Below are 18,492 nucleotides of genomic sequence, written 5' to 3' on the forward strand. Positions count from 1 at the left end.
TGTCCCACGGCACCTTGGACTGTACCTGCAGCAGTCTGCTGGTGTCCCACGGCACCTTGGACTGTACCTGCAGCAGTCTGCTGGTGTCCCACGGGACCTTGGACTGTACCTGCAGCAGTCTGCTGGTGTCCCACGGCACCTTGGACTGTACCTGCAGCAGTCTGCTGGTGTCCCACGGCACCTTGGACTGTACCTGCAGCAGTCTGCTGGTGTCCCACGGCACCTTGGACTGTACCTGCAGCTGGCTGCTGTCCCACGGCACCTTGGACAGTTCCCACGGCACCTTGGACAGTTCCCACGGCACCTTGGACTGTACCTGCAGCAGTCTGCTGGTGTCCCACGGCACCTTGGACTGTACCTGCAGCAGTCTGCTGGTGTCCCACGGCACCTTGGACTGTACCTGCAGCAGTCTGCTGTCCCACGGCACCTTGGACAGTTCCCACGGCACCTTGGACAGTTCCCACGGCACCTTGGACAGTTCCCACGGCACCTTGGACTGTACCTGCAGCTGGCTGCTGTCCCACGGCACCTTGGACAGTACCTGCAGCTGGCTGTTGTATGACAGTGAACGTCGATCAGTAATGACTTTGTTTAATGATATGCATGCAAATAAACACTTGCACAGACAACATGAGGTTTTAATTTCGTTCTTGACAGTGTTACCTTCTGAGGGTGGAATCCACAGGTACACTGCCGCACTTGGCCAAACAAGGACATCTGTCCATGTGCCTGCATTGGACACTTCTCAATCTGAAAATAGTAGTTGTGCATTTGATTGAGTTAAAAACAGGATGAATCATTTCATTGGTGCAGTAAATAAAATGTATTAAAATACATAGTCCATGAATATACTCGTACCCTTTGATACAGCTGGCACCATTTTTTCTGCCTGGGAGCCGGCCTGTTTCCCTCCCCTGCAGGCCAGGCCCCCGTGCTGGCAAACTTCCTCAGGCGGGACATCCACTCAGAGTCCGACATGGCCTTGTGTGCTTTCGCTTTCCTTGTTTGTTCCTTTTAGAGTCATAAATGTGAGAACATTTTTAAATGTATTTGTGTATGTAATAATAATTTCCTAATGATTTATTTGATACAAATAGCCTTTTCTAATTAATGACATGTATTTTATTGTATATAACATGGTTTTGTAGTTCCTATAAAACATATAAAAAACGTTTGGTCCATTGTAGTGAAAGGTAAGCACAGAAAACCCCTCTATTAAAACAAAAAACACAATATAAATGTTAAATATACTTGACCTTTCCATTGGAGGTTTTATCTAAAAAGTAAATTGTGTGTTTGAAAATATCATGAATTAGAAAAGCATTTGATTAGCGTCAGCTACCTTCTTGGGCAAGTAGCCTATATAAATAAAGGCATGGTAGGCTACTTAATAATGTGTCATAACGTAGTAAATAACGTTATTTCGGCTATAACCTAGTAAATAATATAACGTTATTACAGCTTTTCCGCTTCCAATAAAACACATGACAATCCTTAATATATTCGGGTATCCATCTGAATTTATAGTATCGCCTAAAAATATGACGAAATGCGGTTTTTATCGCCACCTAATTAAATTACATTGGCGGCCAGCCGGCTAACAAAGCACAAACAGAGCTTCAGATAACGGGGTTTTGTGACCTTAATAGTTTAATGAATTTATATGACAACACGACACAACAGTTTGAATTAATTATACACTTATAGTCATATCATATACAACACTGTTATAAGACTTACCATGTTTGTAACCACTCTTAAACTTTAATGAGGTCCCTCGATGTTATTAAGATTCCTTCATTGCTGAATTATGGAGCTGGCGCTGCCATAGGCTAACGAATGTTGGAGCTGGCTCTCAGATAGGCTAACGAATGTTGGAGCTGGCTCTCAGATTGGCCATATTCTCAACATTTCTCAAATTTGGACCGCCGAACCTGCGGCAACTGGCGTTCAGGTCGCAGTCTCCTCTGGAGGCGTGGGTTCGAATCCCACTTCTGACAAATGGTGTTTTTCACTGTAACATTCAGTGAGACATGATCTTGGGAAAGAAATGTAAGCATATTGTTACAAGACAGCCCATGACCAAATCCAGTGTTGCAAGAGCTGTATTGGTTAAATGCTAAATGCTAAATGCTGCTGCTGACTTGGTTACTACAAAAAAAAGACACAGAAAAACCTACAAGGATCTACAAGGTGACTCTAAATAGACCGAGAAAAACAAGTATATGCGGACTTTGTTTTTATTTAGCCCAAACCAGTTCATTTTTTTTCACCTCTATTCTGCCCGGCAACAGTCGAAAAATAGTCATATCGAGTAAAGCAACACAACACAAGTAACCTGGGTTTGGAACAGTAACATAATATTGTTAATATTGTGAAAAAAAGTCATCTTTTTCAATGATTACAGTTTTTTTCAGTTGCTAACACACTAAAATGACACGTACAGCACATGGTTAAAACACACCTGTTAGCTATCCTGGTTCCAAAATCCAACATGTAAGCTGCTGAAATGTCGGTTCTCCCAGGTTCCAAATGTTCAAACAATCCGTCATCCACATTTTTGACAGCGTTGGATTCAAAGAGGTGAGCAGAGTGGCGCAGCGGAAGCGTGCTGGGCCCATAACCCAGAGGTCGATGGATCGAAACCATCCTCTGCTAATTGTAAAAGCTTTGGGTCAGTAGGGTCCTTGTCCTTTCCATCCTTATTCAGAAGGAAACACGTTCACAAGACTAAGCATCCATTATCGAAAATGTTAAATTGCTTAACTCTTTAGTGCCAAAGTGGACACTATATTGTGTCGCAAGAAGCTTTTGCAAACATTGTTGCAATACCGAGGCTTGACAACTTTTTGGTTTCAATTAACTCCTTTGGGTATCTGGAACCTTTATGACTTATTCAAGTAGGCCAAAGAGAGAGCATATCTGTGCTACAATAAGGCACTGCTGGGATTTGAACCCAGGATCTCCTGTTTACTAGACAGGCACTTTAACCAACTAAGCCACAGCACCCTCTTAAATAGTTCTTCTTTTGAATCAAAGTAGGGGATATTCCAGTTTGCTTTACCTGTGGAAGGAGGTAAAACAACCCGGGGAAGTGCGAGGGGCTGTTCATTAATGGGTCAGTTCATTAATGAACATTTCTGAGTTTTATTTTCAGGCAAAATGTACTGTAGCATTGTCTTTTTCAGTCAGGATGGCCGAGCGGTCTAAGGCGCTGCGTTCAGGTCGCAGTCTCCTCTGGAGGCGTGGGTTCGAATCCCACTTCTGACAATTGGTGTTTTTCACTGTAACATTCAGTGAGACATGATCTTGGGAAAGAAATGTAAGCATATTGTTACAAGACAGCCCATGACCAAATCCAGTGTTGCAAGAGCTGTATTGGTTAAATGCTAAATGCTGCTGCTGACTTGGTTACTACAAAAAAAAGACACAGAAAAACCTACAAGGATCTACAAGGTGACTCTAAATAGACCGAGAAAAACAAGTATATGCGGACTTTGTTTTTATTTAGCCCAAACCAGTTCATTTTTTTTCACCTCTATTCTGCCCGGCAACAGTCGAAAAATAGTCATATCGAGTAAAGCAACACAACACAAGTAACCTGGGTTTGGAACAGTAACATAATATTGTTAATATTGTGAAAAAAAGTCATCTTTTTCAATGATTACAGTTTTTTTCAGTTGCTAACACACTAAAATGACACGTACAGCACATGGTTAAAACACACCTGTTAGCTATCCTGGTTCCAAAATCCAACATGTAAGCTGCTGAAATGTCGGTTCTCCCAGGTTCCAAATGTTCAAACAATCCGTCATCCACATTTTTGACAGCGTTGGATTCAAAGAGGTGAGCAGAGTGGCGCAGCGGAAGCGTGCTGGGCCCATAACCCAGAGGTCGATGGATCGAAACCATCCTCTGCTAATTGTAAAAGCTTTGGGTCAGTAGGGTCCTTGTCCTTTCCATCCTTATTCAGAAGGAAACACGTTCACAAGACAAAGCATCCATTATCGAAAATGTTAAATTGCTTAACTCTTTAGTGCCAAAGTGGACACTATATTGTGTCGCAAGAAGCTTTTGCAAACATTGTTGCAATACCGAGGCTTGACAACTTTTTGGTTTCAATTAACTCCTTAGGGTATCTGGAACCTTTATGACTTATTCAAGTAGGCCAAAGAGAGAGCATATCTGTGCTACAATAAGGCACTGCTGGGATTTGAACCCATGATCTCCTGTTTACTAGACAGGCACTTTAACCAACTAAGCCACAGCACCCTCTTAAAGAGTTCTTCTTTTGAATCAAAGTAGGGGATATTCCAGTTTGCTTTACCTGTGGAAGGAGGTAAAACAACCCGGGGAAGTGCGAGGGGCTGTTCATTAATGGGTCAGTTCATTAATGAACATTTCTGAGTTTTATTTTTCAGGCAAAATGTACTGTAGCATTGTCTTTTTCAGTCAGGATGGCCGAGCGGTCTAAGGCGCTGCGTTCAGGTCGCAGTCTCCTCTGGAGGCGTGGGTTCGAATCCCACTTCTGACAAATGGTGTTTTTCACTGTAACATTCAGTGAGACATGATCTTGGGAAAGAAATGTAAGCATATTGTTACAAGACAGCCCATGACCAAATCCAGTGTTGCAAGAGCTGTATTGGTTAAATGCTAAATGCTGCTGCTGACTTGGTTACTACAAAAAAAAGACACAGAAAAACCTACAAGGATCTACAAGGTGACTCTAAATAGAACGAGAAAAACAAGTATATGCGGACTTTGTTTTTATTTAGCCCAAACCAGTTCATTTTTTTTCACCTCTATTCTGCCCGGCAACAGTCGAAAAATAGTCATATCGAGTAAAGCAACACAACACAAGTAACCTGGGTTTGGAACAGTAACATAATATTGTTAATATTGTGAAAAAAAGTCATCTTTTTCAATGATTACAGTTTTTTTCAGTTGCTAACACACTAAAATGACACGTACAGCACATGGTTAAAACACACCTGTTAGCTATCCTGGTTCCAAAATCCAACATGTAAGCTGCTGAAATGTCGGTTCTCCCAGGTTCCAAATGTTCAAACAATCCGTCATCCACATTTTTGACAGCGTTGGATTCAAAGAGGTGAGCAGAGTGGCGCAGCGGAAGCGTGCTGGGCCCATAACCCAGAGGTCGATGGATCGAAACCATCCTCTGCTAATTGTAAAAGCTTTGGGTCAGTAGGGTCCTTGTCCTTTCCATCCTTATTCAGAAGGAAACACGTTCACAAGACTAAGCATCCATTATCGAAAATGTTAAATTGCTTAACTCTTTAGTGCCAAAGTGGACACTATATTGTGTCGCAAGAAGCTTTTGCAAACATTGTTGCAATACCGAGGCTTGACAACTTTTTGGTTTCAATTAACTCCTTAGGGTATCTGGAACCTTTATGACTTATTCAAGTAGGCCAAAGAGAGAGCATATCTGTGCTACAATAAGGCACTGCTGGGATTTGAACCTAGGTTCTCCTGTTTACTAGACAGGCACTTTAACCAACTAAGCCACAGCACCCTCTTAAATAGTTCTTCTTTTAAATCAAAGTAGGGGATATTCCAGTTAGCTTTACCTGTGGAATGAGGTAAAACAACCCGGGGAAGTGCGAGGGGCTGTTCATTAATGGGTCAGTTAATTAATGAACATTTCTGAGTTTTATTTTTCAGGCAAAATGTAGTGGAGAATTGTCTTTTTCAGTCAGGATGGCCGAGCGGTCTAAGGCGCTGCGTTCAGGTCGCAGTCTCCTCTGGAGGCGTGGGTTCGAATCCCACTTCTGACAAATGGTGTTTTTCACTGTAACATTCAGTGAGACATGATCTTGGGAAAGAAATGTAAGCATATTGTTACAAGACAGCCCATGACCAAATCCAGTGTTGCAAGAGCTGTATTGGTTAAATGCTAAATGCTGCTGCTGACTTGGTTACTACAAAAAAAAGACACAGAAAAACCTACAAGGATCTACAAGGTGACTCTAAATAGACCGAGAAAAACAAGTATATGCGGACTTTGTTTTTATTTAGCCCAAACCAGTTCATTTTTTTTCACCTCTATTCTGCCCGGCAACAGTCGAAAAATAGTCATATCGAGTAAAGCAACACAACACAAGTAACCTGGGTTTGGAACAGTAACATAATATTGTTAATATTGTGAAAAAAAGTCATCTTTTTCAATGATTACAGTTTTTTTCAGTTGCTAACACACTAAAATGACACGTACAGCACATGGTTAAAACACACCTGTTAGCTATCCTGGTTCCAAAATCCAACATGTAAGCTGCTGAAATGTCGGTTCTCCCAGGTTCCAAATGTTCAAACAATCCGTCATCCACATTTTTGACAGCGTTGAATTCAAAGAGGTGAGCAGAGTGGCGCAGCGGAAGCGTGCTGGGCCCATAACCCAGAGGTCGATGGATCGAAACCATCCTCTGCTAATTGTAAAAGCTTTGGGTCAGTAGGGTCCTTGTCCTTTCCATCCTTATTCAGAAGGAAACACGTTCACAAGACAAAGCATCCATTATCGAAAATGTTAAATTGCTTAACTCTTTAGTGCCAAAGTGGACACTATATTGTGTCGCAAGAAGCTTTTGCAAACATTGTTGCAATACCGAGGCTTGACAACTTTTTGGTTTCAATTAACTCCTTAGGGTATCTGGAACCTTTATGACTTATTCAAGTAGGCCAAAGAGAGAGCATATCTGTGCTACAATAAGGCACTGCTGGGATTTGAACCCAGGATCTCCTGTTTACTAGACAGGCACTTTAACCAACTAAGCCACAGCACCCTCTTAAATAGTTCTTCTTTTGAATCAAAGTAGGGGATATTCCAGTTTGCTTTACCTGTGGAAGGAGGTAAAACAACCCGGGGAAGTGCGAGGGGCTGTTCATTAATGGGTCAGTTAATTAATGAACATTTCTGAGTTTTATTTTTCAGGCAAAATGTAGTGGAGAATTGTCTTTTTCAGTCAGGATGGCCGAGCGGTCTAAGGCGCTGCGTTCAGGTCGCAGTCTCCTCTGGAGGCGTGGGTTCGAATCCCACTTCTGACAAATGGTGTTTTTCACTGTAACATTCAGTGAGACATGATCTTGGGAAAGAAATGTAAGCATATTGTTACAAGACAGCCCATGACCAAATCCAGTGTTGCAAGAGCTGTATTGGTTAAATGCTAAATGCTGCTGCTGACTTGGTTACTACAAAAAAAAGACACAGAAAAACCTACAAGGATCTACAAGGTGACTCTAAATAGAACGAGAAAAACAAGTATATGCGGACTTTGTTTTTATTTAGCCCAAACCAGTTCATTTTTTTTCACCTCTATTCTGCCCGGCAACAGTCGAAAAATAGTCATATCGAGTAAAGCAACACAACACAAGTAACCTGGGTTTGGAACAGTAACATAATATTGTTAATATTGTGAAAAAAAGTCATCTTTTTCAATGATTACAGATTTTTTCAGTTGCTAACACACTAAAATGACACGTACAGCACATGGTTAAAACACACCTGTTAGCTATCCTGGTTCCAAAATCCAACATGTAAGCTGCTGAAATGTCGGTTCTCCCAGGTTCCAAATGTTCAAACAATCCGTCATCCACATTTTTGACAGCGTTGGATTCAAAGAGGTGAGCAGAGTGGCGCAGCGGAAGAGTGCTGGGCCCATAACCCAGAGGTCGATGGATCGAAACCATCCTCTGCTAATTGTAAAAGCTTTGGGTCAGTAGGGTCCTTGTCCTTTCCATCCTTATTCAGAAGGAAACACGTTCACAAGACTAAGCATCCATTATCGAAAATGTTAAATTGCTTAACTCTTTAGTGCCAAAGTGGACACTATATTGTGTCGCAAGAAGCTTTTGCAAACATTGTTGCAATACCGAGGCTTGACAACTTTTTGGTTTCAATTAACTCCTTAGGGTATCTGGAACCTTTATGACTTATTCAAGTAGGCCAAAGAGAGAGCATATCTGTGCTACAATAAGGCACTGCTGGGATTTGAACCCAGGATCTCCTGTTTACTAGACAGGCACTTTAACCAACTAAGCTACAGCACCCTCTTAAATAGTTCTTCTTTTGAATCAAAGTAGGGGATATTCCAGTTTGCTTTACCTGTGGAAGGAGGTAAAACAACCCGGGGAAGTGCGAGGGGCTGTTCATTAATGGGTCAGTTAATTAATGAACATTTCTGAGTTTTATTTTTCAGGCAAAATGTACTGTAGCATTGTCTTTTTCAGTCAGGATGGCCGAGCGGTCTAAGGCGCTGCGTTCAGGTCGCAGTCTCCTCTGGAGGCGTGGGTTCGAATCCCACTTCTGACAAATGGTGTTTTTCACTGTAACATTCAGTGAGACATGATCTTGGGAAAGAAATGTAAGCATATTGTTACAAGACAGCCCATGACCAAATCCAGTGTTGCAAGAGCTGTATTGGTTAAATGCTAAATGCTGCTGCTGACTTGGTTACTACAAAAAAAAGACACAGAAAAACCTACAAGGATCTACAAGGTGACTCTAAATAGACCGAGAAAAACAAGTATATGCGGACTTTGTTTTTATTTAGCCCAAACCAGTTCATTTTTTTTCACCTCTATTCTGCCCGGCAACAGTCGAAAAATAGTCATATCGAGTAAAGCAACACAACACAAGTAACCTGGGTTTGGAACAGTAACATAATATTGTTAATATTGTGAAAAAAAGTCATCTTTTTCAATGATTACAGTTTTTTTCAGTTGCTAACACACTAAAATGACACGTACAGCACATGGTTAAAACACACCTGTTAGCTATCCTGGTTCCAAAATCCAACATGTAAGCTGCTGAAATGTCGGTTCTCCCAGGTTCCAAATGTTCAAACAATCCGTCATCCACATTTTTGACAGCGTTGGATTCAAAGAGGTGAGCAGAGTGGCGCAGCGGAAGAGTGCTGGGCCCATAACCCAGAGGTCGATGGATCGAAACCATCCTCTGCTAATTGTAAAAGCTTTGGGTCAGTAGGGTCCTTGTCCTTTCCATCCTTATTCAGAAGGAAACACGTTCACAAGACTAAGCATCCATTATCGAAAATGTTAAATTGCTTAACTCTTTAGTGCCAAAGTGGACACTATATTGTGTCGCAAGAAGCTTTTGCAAACATTGTTGCAATACCGAGGCTTGACAACTTTTTGGTTTCAATTAACTCCTTTAGGGTATCTGGAACCTTTATGACTTATTCAAGTAGGCCAAAGAGAGAGCATATCTGTGCTACAATAAGGCACTGCTGGGATTTGAACCCAGGATCTCCTGTTTACTAGACAGGCACTTTAACCAACTAAGCCACAGCACCCTCTTAAATAGTTCTTCTTTTGAATCAAAGTAGGGGATATTCCAGTTTGCTTTACCTGTGGAAGGAGGTAAAACAACCCGGGGAAGTGCGAGGGGCTGTTCATTAATGGGTCAGTTAATTAATGAACATTTCTGAGTTTTATTTTTCAGGCAAAATGTAGTGGAGAATTGTCTTTTTCAGTCAGGATGGCCGAGCGGTCTAAGGCGCTGCGTTCAGGTCGCAGTCTCCTCTGGAGGCGTGGGTTCGAATCCCACTTCTGACAAATGGTGTTTTTCACTGTAACATTCAGTGAGACATGATCTTGGGAAAGAAATGTAAGCATATTGTTACAAGACAGCCCATGACCAAATCCAGTGTTGCAAGAGCTGTATTGGTTAAATGCTAAATGGTAATGCTGCTGCTGACTTGGTTACTACAAAAAAAAGACACAGAAAAACCTACAAGGATCTACAAGGTGACTCTAAATAGAACGAGAAAAACAAGTATATGCGGACTTTGTTTTTATTTAGCCCAAACCAGTTCATTTTTTTTCACCTCTATTCTGCCCGGCAACAGTCGAAAAATAGTCATATCGAGTAAAGCAACACAACACAAGTAACCTGGGTTTGGAACAGTAACATAATATTGTTAATATTGTGAAAAAAAGTCATCTTTTTCAATGATTACAGTTTTTTTCAGTTGCTAACACACTAAAATGACACGTACAGCACATGGTTAAAACACACCTGTTAGCTATCCTGGTTCCAAAATCCAACATGTAAGCTGCTGAAATGTCGGTTCTCCCAGGTTCCAAATGTTCAAACAATCCGTCATCCACATTTTTGACAGCGTTGGATTCAAAGAGGTGAGCAGAGTGGCGCAGCGGAAGCGTGCTGGGCCCATAACCCAGAGGTCGATGGATCGAAACCATCCTCTGCTAATTGTAAAAGCTTTGGGTCAGTAGGGTCCTTGTCCTTTCCATCCTTATTCAGAAGGAAACACGTTCACAAGACAAAGCATCCATTATCGAAAATGTTAAATTGCTTAACTCTTTAGTGCCAAAGTGGACACTATATTGTGTCGCAAGAAGCTTTTGCAAACATTGTTGCAATACCGAGGCTTGACAACTTTTTGGTTTCAATTAACTCCTTTGGGTATCTGGAACCTTTATGACTTATTCAAGTAGGCCAAAGAGAGAGCATATCTGTGCTACAATAAGGCACTGCTGGGATTTGAACCCAGGATCTCCTGTTTACTAGACAGGCACTTTAACCAACTAAGCCACAGCACCCTCTTAAAGAGTTCTTCTTTTGAATCAAAGTAGGGGATATTCCAGTTTGCTTTACCTGTGGAAGGAGGTAAAACAACCCGGGGAAGTGCGAGGGGCTGTTCATTAATGGGTCAGTTAATTAATGAACATTTCTGAGTTTTATTTTTCAGGCAAAATGTACTGTAGAATTGTCTTTTTCAGTCAGGATGGCCGAGCGGTCTAAGGCGCTGCGTTCAGGTCGCAGTCTCCTCTGGAGGCGTGGGTTCGAATCCCACTTCTGACAAATGGTGTTTTTCACTGTAACATTCAGTGAGACATGATCTTGGGAAAGAAATGTAAGCATATTGTTACAAGACAGCCCATGACCAAATCCAGTGTTGCAAGAGCTGTATTGGTTAAATGCTAAATGCTGCTGCTGACTTGGTTACTACAAAAAAAAGACACAGAAAAACCTACAAGGATCTACAAGGTGACTCTAAATAGACCGAGAAAAACAAGTATATGCGGACTTTGTTTTTATTTAGCCCAAACCAGTTCATTTTTTTTCACCTCTATTCTGCCCGGCAACAGTCGAAAAATAGTCATATCGAGTAAAGCAACACAACACAAGTAACCTGGGTTTGGAACAGTAACATAATATTGTTAATATTGTGAAAAAAAGTCATCTTTTTCAATGATTACAGATTTTTTCAGTTGCTAACACACTAAAATGACACGTACAGCACATGGTTAAAACACACCTGTTAGCTATCCTGGTTCCAAAATCCAACATGTAAGCTGCTGAAATGTCGGTTCTCCCAGGTTCCAAATGTTCAAACAATCCGTCATCCACATTTTTGACAGCGTTGGATTCAAAGAGGTGAGCAGAGTGGCGCAGCGGAAGCGTGCTGGGCCCATAACCCAGAGGTCGATGGATCGAAACCATCCTCTGCTAATTGTAAAAGCTTTGGGTCAGTAGGGTCCTTGTCCTTTCCATCCTTATTCAGAAGGAAACACGTTCACAAGACTAAGCATCCATTATCGAAAATGTTAAATTGCTTAACTCTTTAGTGCCAAAGTGGACACTATATTGTGTCGCAAGAAGCTTTTGCAAACATTGTTGCAATACCGAGGCTTGACAACTTTTTGGTTTCAATTAACTCCTTAGGGTATCTGGAACCTTTATGACTTATTCAAGTAGGCCAAAGAGAGAGCATATCTGTGCTACAATAAGGCACTGCTGGGATTTGAACCCAGGATCTCCTGTTTACTAGACAGGCACTTTAACCAACTAAGCCACAGCACCCTCTTAAAGAGTTCTTCTTTTGAATCAAAGTAGGGGATATTCCAGTTTGCTTTACCTGTGGAAGGAGGTAAAACAACCCGGGGAAGTGCGAGGGGCTGTTCATTAATGGGTCAGTTAATTAATGAACATTTCTGAGTTTTATTTTTCAGGCAAAATGTACTGTAGCATTGTCTTTTTCAGTCAGGATGGCCGAGCGGTCTAAGGCGCTGCGTTCAGGTCGCAGTCTCCTCTGGAGGCGTGGGTTCGAATCCCACTTCTGACAAATGGTGTTTTTCACTGTAACATTCAGTGAGACATGATCTTGGGAAAGAAATGTAAGCATATTGTTACAAGACAGCCCATGACCAAATCCAGTGTTGCAAGAGCTGTATTGGTTAAATGCTAAATGCTAAATGCTGCTGCTGACTTGGTTACTACAAAAAAAAGACACAGAAAAACCTACAAGGATCTACAAGGTGACTCTAAATAGACCGAGAAAAACAAGTATATGCGGACTTTGTTTTTATTTAGCCCAAACCAGTTCATTTTTTTTCACCTCTATTCTGCCCGGCAACAGTCGAAAAATAGTCATATCGAGTAAAGCAACACAACACAAGTAACCTGGGTTTGGAACAGTAACATAATATTGTTAATATTGTGAAAAAAAGTCATCTTTTTCAATGATTACAGTTTTTTTCAGTTGCTAACACACTAAAATGACACGTACAGCACATGGTTAAAACACACCTGTTAGCTATCCTGGTTCCAAAATCCAACATGTAAGCTGCTGAAATGTCGGTTCTCCCAGGTTCCAAATGTTCAAACAATCCGTCATCCACATTTTTGACAGCGTTGGATTCAAAGAGGTGAGCAGAGTGGCGCAGCGGAAGCGTGCTGGGCCCATAACCCAGAGGTCGATGGATCGAAACCATCCTCTGCTAATTGTAAAAGCTTTGGGTCAGTAAGGTCCTTGTCCTTTCCATCCTTATTCAGAAGGAAACACGTTCACAAGACTAAGCATCCATTATCGAAAATGTTAAATTGCTTAACTCTTTAGTGCCAAAGTGGACACTATATTGTGTCGCAAGAAGCTTTTGCAAACATTGTTGCAATACCGAGGCTTGACAACTTTTTGGTTTCAATTAACTCCTTTGGGTATCTGGAACCTTTATGACTTATTCAAGTAGGCCAAAGAGAGAGCATATCTGTGCTACAATAAGGCACTGCTGGGATTTGAACCCAGGATCTCCTGTTTACTAGACAGGCACTTTAACCAACTAAGCTACAGCACCCTCTTAAATAGTTCTTCTTTTGAATCAAAGTAGGGGATATTCCAGTTTGCTTTACCTGTGGAAGGAGGTAAAACAACCCGGGGAAGTGCGAGGGGCTGTTCATTAATGGGTCAGTTAATTAATGAACATTTCTGAGTTTTATTTTTCAGGCAAAATGTACTGTAGAATTGTCTTTTTCAGTCAGGATGGCCGAGCGGTCTAAGGCGCTGCGTTCAGGTCGCAGTCTCCTCTGGAGGCGTGGGTTCGAATCCCACTTCTGACAAATGGTGTTTTTCACTGTAACATTCAGTGAGACATGATCTTGGGAAAGAAATGTAAGCATATTGTTACAAGACAGCCCATGACCAAATCCAGTGTTGCAAGAGCTGTATTGGTTAAATGCTAAATGCTGCTGCTGACTTGGTTACTACAAAAAAAAGACACAGAAAAACCTACTACGATCTACAAGGTGACTCTAAATAGACCGAGAAAAACAAGTATATGCGGACTTTGTTTTTATTTAGCCCAAACCAGTTCATTTTTTTTCACCTCTATTCTGCCCGGCAACAGTCGAAAAATAGTCATATCGAGTAAAGCAACACAACACAAGTAACCTGGGTTTGGAACAGTAACATAATATTGTTAATATTGTGAAAAAAAGTCATCTTTTTCAATGATTACAGTTTTTTTCAGTTGCTAACACACTAAAATGACACGTACAGCACATGGTTAAAACACACCTGTTAGCTATCCTGGTTCCAAAATCCAACATGTAAGCTGCTGAAATGTCGGTTCTCCCAGGTTCCAAATGTTCAAACAATCCGTCATCCACATTTTTGACAGCGTTGGATTCAAAGAGGTGAGCAGAGTGGCGCAGCGGAAGCGTGCTGGGCCCATAACCCAGAGGTCGATGGATCGAAACCATCCTCTGCTAATTGTAAAAGCTTTGGGTCAGTAAGGTCCTTGTCCTTTCCATCCTTATTCAGAAGGAAACACGTTCACAAGACTAAGCATCCATTATCGAAAATGTTAAATTGCTTAACTCTTTAGTGCCAAAGTGGACACTATATTGTGTCGCAAGAAGCTTTTGCAAACATTGTTGCAATACCGAGGCTTGACAACTTTTTGGTTTCAATTAACTCCTTTGGGTATCTGGAACCTTTATGACTTATTCAAGTAGGCCAAAGAGAGAGCATATCTGTGCTACAATAAGGCACTGCTGGGATTTGAACCCAGGATCTCCTGTTTACTAGACAGGCACTTTAACCAACTAAGCTACAGCACCCTCTTAAATAGTTCTTCTTTTGAATCAAAGTAGGGGATATTCCAGTTTGCTTTACCTGTGGAAGGAGGTAAAACAACCCGGGGAAGTGCGAGGGGCTGTTCATTAATGGGTCAGTTAATTAATGAACATTTCTGAGTTTTATTTTTCAGGCAAAATGTACTGTAGCATTGTCTTTTTCAGTCAGGATGGCGGAGCGGTCTAAGGCGCTGCGTTCAGGTCGCAGTCTCCTCTGGAGGCGTGGGTTCGAATCCCACTTCTGACAAATGGTGTTTTTCACTGTAACATTCAGTGAGACATGATCTTGGGAAAGAAATGTAAGCATATTGTTACAAGACAGCCCATGACCAAATCCAGTGTTGCAAGAGCTGTATTGGTTAAATGCTAAATGGTAATGCTGCTGCTGACTTGGTTACTACAAAAAAAAGACACAGAAAAACCTACAAGGATCTACAAGGTGACTCTAAATAGACCGAGAAAAACAAGTATATGCGGACTTTGTTTTTATTTAGCCCAAACCAGTTCATTTTTTTTCACCTCTATTCTGCCCGGCAACAGTCGAAAAATAGTCATATCGAGTAAAGCAACACAACACAAATAACCTGGGTTTGGAACAGTAACATAATATTGTTAATATTGTGAAAAAAAGTCATCTTTTTCAATGATTACAGTTTTTTTCAGTTGCTAACACACTAAAATGACACGTACAGCACATGGTTAAAACACACCTGTTAGCTATCCTGGTTCCAAAATCCAACATGTAAGCTGCTGAAATGTCGGTTCTCCCAGGTTCCAAATGTTCAAACAATCCGTCATCCACATTTTTGACAGCGTTGGATTCAAAGAGGTGAGCAGAGTGGCGCAGCGGAAGCGTGCTGGGCCCATAACCCAGAGGTCGATGGATCGAAACCATCCTCTGCTAATTGTAAAAGCTTTGGGTCAGTAGGGTCCTTGTCCTTTCCATCCTTATTCAGAAGGAAACACGTTCACAAGACAAAGCATCCATTATCGAAAATGTTAAATTGCTTAACTCTTTAGTGCCAAAGTGGACACTATATTGTGTCGCAAGAAGCTTTTGCAAACATTGTTGCAATACCGAGGCTTGACAACTTTTTGGTTTCAATTAACTCCTTTGGGTATCTGGAACCTTTATGACTTATTCAAGTAGGCCAAAGAGAGAGCATATCTGTGCTACAATAAGGCACTGCTGGGATTTGAACCCAGGATCTCCTGTTTACTAGACAGGCACTTTAACCAACTAAGCCACAGCACCCTCTTAAATAGTTCTTCTTTTGAATCAAAGTAGGGGATATTCCAGTTTGCTTTACCTGTGGAAGGAGGTAAAACAACCCGGGGAAGTGCGAGGGGCTGTTCATTAATGGGTCAGTTCATTAATGAACATTTCTGAGTTTTATTTTTCAGGCAAAATGTACTGTAGCATTGTCTTTTTCAGTCAGGATGGCCGAGCGGTCTAAGGCGCTGCGTTCAGGTCGCAGTCTCCTCTGGAGGCGTGGGTTCGAATCCCACTTCTGACAAATGGTGTTTTTCACTGTAACATTCAGTGAGACATGATCTTGGGAAAGAAATGTAAGCATATTGTTACAAGACAGCCCATGACCAAATCCAGTGTTGCAAGAGCTGTATTGGTTAAATGCTAAATGCTGCTGCTGACTTGGTTACTACAAAAAAAAGACACAGAAAAACCTACAAGGATCTACAAGGTGACTATAAATAGACCGAGAAAAACAAGTATATGCGGACTTTGTTTTTATTTAGCCCAAACCAGTTCATTTTTTTTCACCTCTATTCTGCCCGGCAACAGTCGAAAAATAGTCATATCGAGTAAAGCAACACAACACAAGTAACCTGGGTTTGGAACAGTAACATAATATTGTTAATATTGTGAAAAAAAGTCATCTTTTTCAATGATTACAGATTTTTTCAGTTGCTAACACACTAAAATGACACGTACAGCACATGGTTAAAACACACCTGTTAGCTATCCTGGTTCCAAAATCCAACATGTAAGCTGCTGAAATGTCGGTTCTCCCAGGTTCCAAATGTTCAAACAATCCGTCATCCACATTTTTGACAGCGTTGGATTCAAAGAGGTGAGCAGAGTGGCGCAGCGGAAGCGTGCTGGGCCCATAACCCAGAGGTCGATGGATCGAAACCATCCTCTGCTAATTGTAAAAGCTTTGGGTCAGTAGGGTCCTTGTCCTTTCCATCCTTATTCAGAAGGAAACACGTTCACAAGACTAAGCATCCATTATCGAAAATGTTAAATTGCTTAACTCTTTAGTGCCAAAGTGGACACTATATTGTGTCGCAAGAAGCTTTTGCAAACATTGTTGCAATACCGAGGCTTGACAACTTTTTGGTTTCAATTAACTCCTTTGGGTATCTGGAACCTTTATGACTTATTCAAGTAGGCCAAAGAGAGAGCATGTCTGTGCTACAATAAGGCACTGCTGGGATTTGAACCCAGGATCTCCTGTTTACTAGACAGGCACTTTAACCAACTAAGCCACAGCACCCTCTTAAATAGTTCTTCTTTTGAATCAAAGTAGGGGATATTCCAGTTTGCTTTACCTGTGGAAGGAGGTAAAACAACCCGGGGAAGTGCGAGGGGCTGTTCATTAATGGGTCAGTTCATTAATGAACATTTCTGAGTTTTATTTTTCAGGCAAAATGTACTGTAGCATTGTCTTTTTCAGTCAGGATGGCCGAGCGGTCTAAGGCGCTGCGTTCAGGTCGCAGTCTCCTCTGGAGGCGTGGGTTCGAATCCCACTTCTGACAAATGGTGTTTTTCACTGTAACATTCAGTGAGACATGATCTTGGGAAAGAAATGTAAGCATATTGTTACAAGACAGCCCATGACCAAATCCAGTGTTGCAAGAGCTGTATTGGTTAAATGCTAAATGCTAAATGCTGCTGCTGACTTGGTTACTACAAAAAAAAGACACAGAAAAACCTACAAGGATCTACAAGGTGACTCTAAATAGACCGAGAAAAACAAGTATATGCGGACTTTGTTTTTATTTAGCCCAAACCAGTTCATTTTTTTTCACCTCTATTCTGCCCGGCAACAGTCGAAAAATAGTCATATCGAGTAAAGCAACACAACACAAGTAACCTGGGTTTGGAACAGTAACATAATATTGTTAATATTGTGAAAAAAAGTCATCTTTTTCAATGATTACAGTTTTTTTCAGTTGCTAACACACTAAAATGACACGTACAGCACATGGTTAAAACACACCTGTTAGCTATCCTGGTTCCAAAATCCAACATGTAAGCTGCTGAAATGTCGGTTCTCCCAGGTTCCAAATGTTCAAACAATCCGTCATCCACATTTTTGACAGCGTTGGATTCAAAGAGGTGAGCAGAGTGGCGCAGCGGAAGCGTGCTGGGCCCATAACCCAGAGGTCGATGGATCGAAACCATCCTCTGCTAATTGTAAAAGCTTTGGGTCAGTAGGGTCCTTGTCCTTTCCATCCTTATTCAGAAGGAAACACGTTCACAAGACTAAGCATCCATTATCGAAAATGTTAAATTGCTTAACTCTTTAGTGCCAAAGTGGACACTATATTGTGTCGCAAGAAGCTTTTGCAAACATTGTTGCAATACCGAGGCTTGACAACTTTTTGGTTTCAATTAACTCCTTTGGGTATCTGGAACCTTTATGACTTATTCAAGTAGGCCAAAGAGAGAGCATATCTGTGCTACAATAAGGCACTGCTGGGATTTGAACCCATGATCTCCTGTTTACTAGACAGGCACTTTAACCAACTAAGCCACAGCACCCTCTTAAAGAGTTCTTCTTTTGAATCAAAGTAGGGGATATTCCAGTTTGCTTTACCTGTGGAATGAGGTAAAACAACCCGGGGAAGTGCGAGGGGCTGTTCATTAATGGGTCAGTTAATTAATGAACATTTCTGAGTTTTATTTTTCAGGCAAAATGTACTGGAGAATTGTCTTTTTCAGTCAGGATGGCCGAGCGGTCTAAGGCGCTGCGTTCAGGTCGCAGTCTCCTCTGGAGGCGTGGGTTCGAATCCCACTTCTGACAAATGGTGTTTTTCACTGTAACATTCAG

The 18,492-nt window shown here is 41.4% G+C and overlaps 37 non-coding genes across 37 annotated transcripts; 24 read left to right on the forward strand and 13 right to left on the reverse strand.

The window, feature by feature from the left end:
* The first annotated feature begins 2,586 nt into the window (after positions 1-2,586).
* trnam-cau lies at positions 2,587-2,658 on the forward strand. The gene has a single exon. It is a non-coding gene; the product is annotated as a tRNA-Met (tRNA).
* A 277-nt stretch (positions 2,659-2,935) lies between these two features.
* trnat-agu lies at positions 2,936-3,009 on the reverse strand. The gene has a single exon. It is a non-coding gene; the product is annotated as a tRNA-Thr (tRNA).
* Positions 3,010-3,187: 178 nt separating this feature from the next.
* On the forward strand, positions 3,188-3,270 carry trnal-cag. Its single transcript has one exon. It is a non-coding gene; the product is annotated as a tRNA-Leu (tRNA).
* A 579-nt stretch (positions 3,271-3,849) lies between these two features.
* Positions 3,850-3,921, forward strand: trnam-cau. Its single transcript has one exon. It is a non-coding gene; the product is annotated as a tRNA-Met (tRNA).
* Positions 3,922-4,198: 277 nt separating this feature from the next.
* trnat-agu lies at positions 4,199-4,272 on the reverse strand. The gene has a single exon. It is a non-coding gene; the product is annotated as a tRNA-Thr (tRNA).
* A 179-nt stretch (positions 4,273-4,451) lies between these two features.
* trnal-cag lies at positions 4,452-4,534 on the forward strand. The gene has a single exon. It is a non-coding gene; the product is annotated as a tRNA-Leu (tRNA).
* Positions 4,535-5,113: 579 nt separating this feature from the next.
* Positions 5,114-5,185, forward strand: trnam-cau. Its single transcript has one exon. It is a non-coding gene; the product is annotated as a tRNA-Met (tRNA).
* Positions 5,186-5,462: 277 nt separating this feature from the next.
* trnat-agu lies at positions 5,463-5,536 on the reverse strand. The gene has a single exon. It is a non-coding gene; the product is annotated as a tRNA-Thr (tRNA).
* A 179-nt stretch (positions 5,537-5,715) lies between these two features.
* On the forward strand, positions 5,716-5,798 carry trnal-cag. The gene has a single exon. It is a non-coding gene; the product is annotated as a tRNA-Leu (tRNA).
* Positions 5,799-6,377: 579 nt separating this feature from the next.
* trnam-cau lies at positions 6,378-6,449 on the forward strand. Its single transcript has one exon. It is a non-coding gene; the product is annotated as a tRNA-Met (tRNA).
* A 277-nt stretch (positions 6,450-6,726) lies between these two features.
* On the reverse strand, positions 6,727-6,800 carry trnat-agu. Its single transcript has one exon. It is a non-coding gene; the product is annotated as a tRNA-Thr (tRNA).
* A 179-nt stretch (positions 6,801-6,979) lies between these two features.
* Positions 6,980-7,062, forward strand: trnal-cag. The gene has a single exon. It is a non-coding gene; the product is annotated as a tRNA-Leu (tRNA).
* A 928-nt stretch (positions 7,063-7,990) lies between these two features.
* Positions 7,991-8,064, reverse strand: trnat-agu. Its single transcript has one exon. It is a non-coding gene; the product is annotated as a tRNA-Thr (tRNA).
* A 179-nt stretch (positions 8,065-8,243) lies between these two features.
* Positions 8,244-8,326, forward strand: trnal-cag. Its single transcript has one exon. It is a non-coding gene; the product is annotated as a tRNA-Leu (tRNA).
* A 929-nt stretch (positions 8,327-9,255) lies between these two features.
* Positions 9,256-9,329, reverse strand: trnat-agu. Its single transcript has one exon. It is a non-coding gene; the product is annotated as a tRNA-Thr (tRNA).
* Positions 9,330-9,508: 179 nt separating this feature from the next.
* Positions 9,509-9,591, forward strand: trnal-cag. The gene has a single exon. It is a non-coding gene; the product is annotated as a tRNA-Leu (tRNA).
* A 585-nt stretch (positions 9,592-10,176) lies between these two features.
* Positions 10,177-10,248, forward strand: trnam-cau. Its single transcript has one exon. It is a non-coding gene; the product is annotated as a tRNA-Met (tRNA).
* A 277-nt stretch (positions 10,249-10,525) lies between these two features.
* Positions 10,526-10,599, reverse strand: trnat-agu. Its single transcript has one exon. It is a non-coding gene; the product is annotated as a tRNA-Thr (tRNA).
* A 179-nt stretch (positions 10,600-10,778) lies between these two features.
* Positions 10,779-10,861, forward strand: trnal-cag. The gene has a single exon. It is a non-coding gene; the product is annotated as a tRNA-Leu (tRNA).
* Positions 10,862-11,440: 579 nt separating this feature from the next.
* On the forward strand, positions 11,441-11,512 carry trnam-cau. Its single transcript has one exon. It is a non-coding gene; the product is annotated as a tRNA-Met (tRNA).
* Positions 11,513-11,789: 277 nt separating this feature from the next.
* On the reverse strand, positions 11,790-11,863 carry trnat-agu. Its single transcript has one exon. It is a non-coding gene; the product is annotated as a tRNA-Thr (tRNA).
* Positions 11,864-12,042: 179 nt separating this feature from the next.
* On the forward strand, positions 12,043-12,125 carry trnal-cag. The gene has a single exon. It is a non-coding gene; the product is annotated as a tRNA-Leu (tRNA).
* A 586-nt stretch (positions 12,126-12,711) lies between these two features.
* Positions 12,712-12,783, forward strand: trnam-cau. The gene has a single exon. It is a non-coding gene; the product is annotated as a tRNA-Met (tRNA).
* Positions 12,784-13,060: 277 nt separating this feature from the next.
* trnat-agu lies at positions 13,061-13,134 on the reverse strand. Its single transcript has one exon. It is a non-coding gene; the product is annotated as a tRNA-Thr (tRNA).
* A 179-nt stretch (positions 13,135-13,313) lies between these two features.
* On the forward strand, positions 13,314-13,396 carry trnal-cag. The gene has a single exon. It is a non-coding gene; the product is annotated as a tRNA-Leu (tRNA).
* A 579-nt stretch (positions 13,397-13,975) lies between these two features.
* trnam-cau lies at positions 13,976-14,047 on the forward strand. Its single transcript has one exon. It is a non-coding gene; the product is annotated as a tRNA-Met (tRNA).
* Positions 14,048-14,324: 277 nt separating this feature from the next.
* On the reverse strand, positions 14,325-14,398 carry trnat-agu. Its single transcript has one exon. It is a non-coding gene; the product is annotated as a tRNA-Thr (tRNA).
* A 179-nt stretch (positions 14,399-14,577) lies between these two features.
* trnal-cag lies at positions 14,578-14,660 on the forward strand. Its single transcript has one exon. It is a non-coding gene; the product is annotated as a tRNA-Leu (tRNA).
* A 585-nt stretch (positions 14,661-15,245) lies between these two features.
* trnam-cau lies at positions 15,246-15,317 on the forward strand. Its single transcript has one exon. It is a non-coding gene; the product is annotated as a tRNA-Met (tRNA).
* A 277-nt stretch (positions 15,318-15,594) lies between these two features.
* trnat-agu lies at positions 15,595-15,668 on the reverse strand. Its single transcript has one exon. It is a non-coding gene; the product is annotated as a tRNA-Thr (tRNA).
* Positions 15,669-15,847: 179 nt separating this feature from the next.
* On the forward strand, positions 15,848-15,930 carry trnal-cag. The gene has a single exon. It is a non-coding gene; the product is annotated as a tRNA-Leu (tRNA).
* Positions 15,931-16,509: 579 nt separating this feature from the next.
* trnam-cau lies at positions 16,510-16,581 on the forward strand. The gene has a single exon. It is a non-coding gene; the product is annotated as a tRNA-Met (tRNA).
* A 277-nt stretch (positions 16,582-16,858) lies between these two features.
* trnat-agu lies at positions 16,859-16,932 on the reverse strand. Its single transcript has one exon. It is a non-coding gene; the product is annotated as a tRNA-Thr (tRNA).
* A 179-nt stretch (positions 16,933-17,111) lies between these two features.
* trnal-cag lies at positions 17,112-17,194 on the forward strand. Its single transcript has one exon. It is a non-coding gene; the product is annotated as a tRNA-Leu (tRNA).
* A 586-nt stretch (positions 17,195-17,780) lies between these two features.
* trnam-cau lies at positions 17,781-17,852 on the forward strand. The gene has a single exon. It is a non-coding gene; the product is annotated as a tRNA-Met (tRNA).
* Positions 17,853-18,129: 277 nt separating this feature from the next.
* Positions 18,130-18,203, reverse strand: trnat-agu. The gene has a single exon. It is a non-coding gene; the product is annotated as a tRNA-Thr (tRNA).
* Positions 18,204-18,382: 179 nt separating this feature from the next.
* trnal-cag lies at positions 18,383-18,465 on the forward strand. Its single transcript has one exon. It is a non-coding gene; the product is annotated as a tRNA-Leu (tRNA).
* The last annotated feature ends 27 nt before the right edge of the window (positions 18,466-18,492 follow it).

Source organism: Trematomus bernacchii, unplaced genomic scaffold (genome assembly GCF_902827165.1).
Source record: "Trematomus bernacchii unplaced genomic scaffold, fTreBer1.1, whole genome shotgun sequence".
Taxonomy (NCBI): Eukaryota; Metazoa; Chordata; class Actinopteri; order Perciformes; family Nototheniidae; genus Trematomus; species Trematomus bernacchii.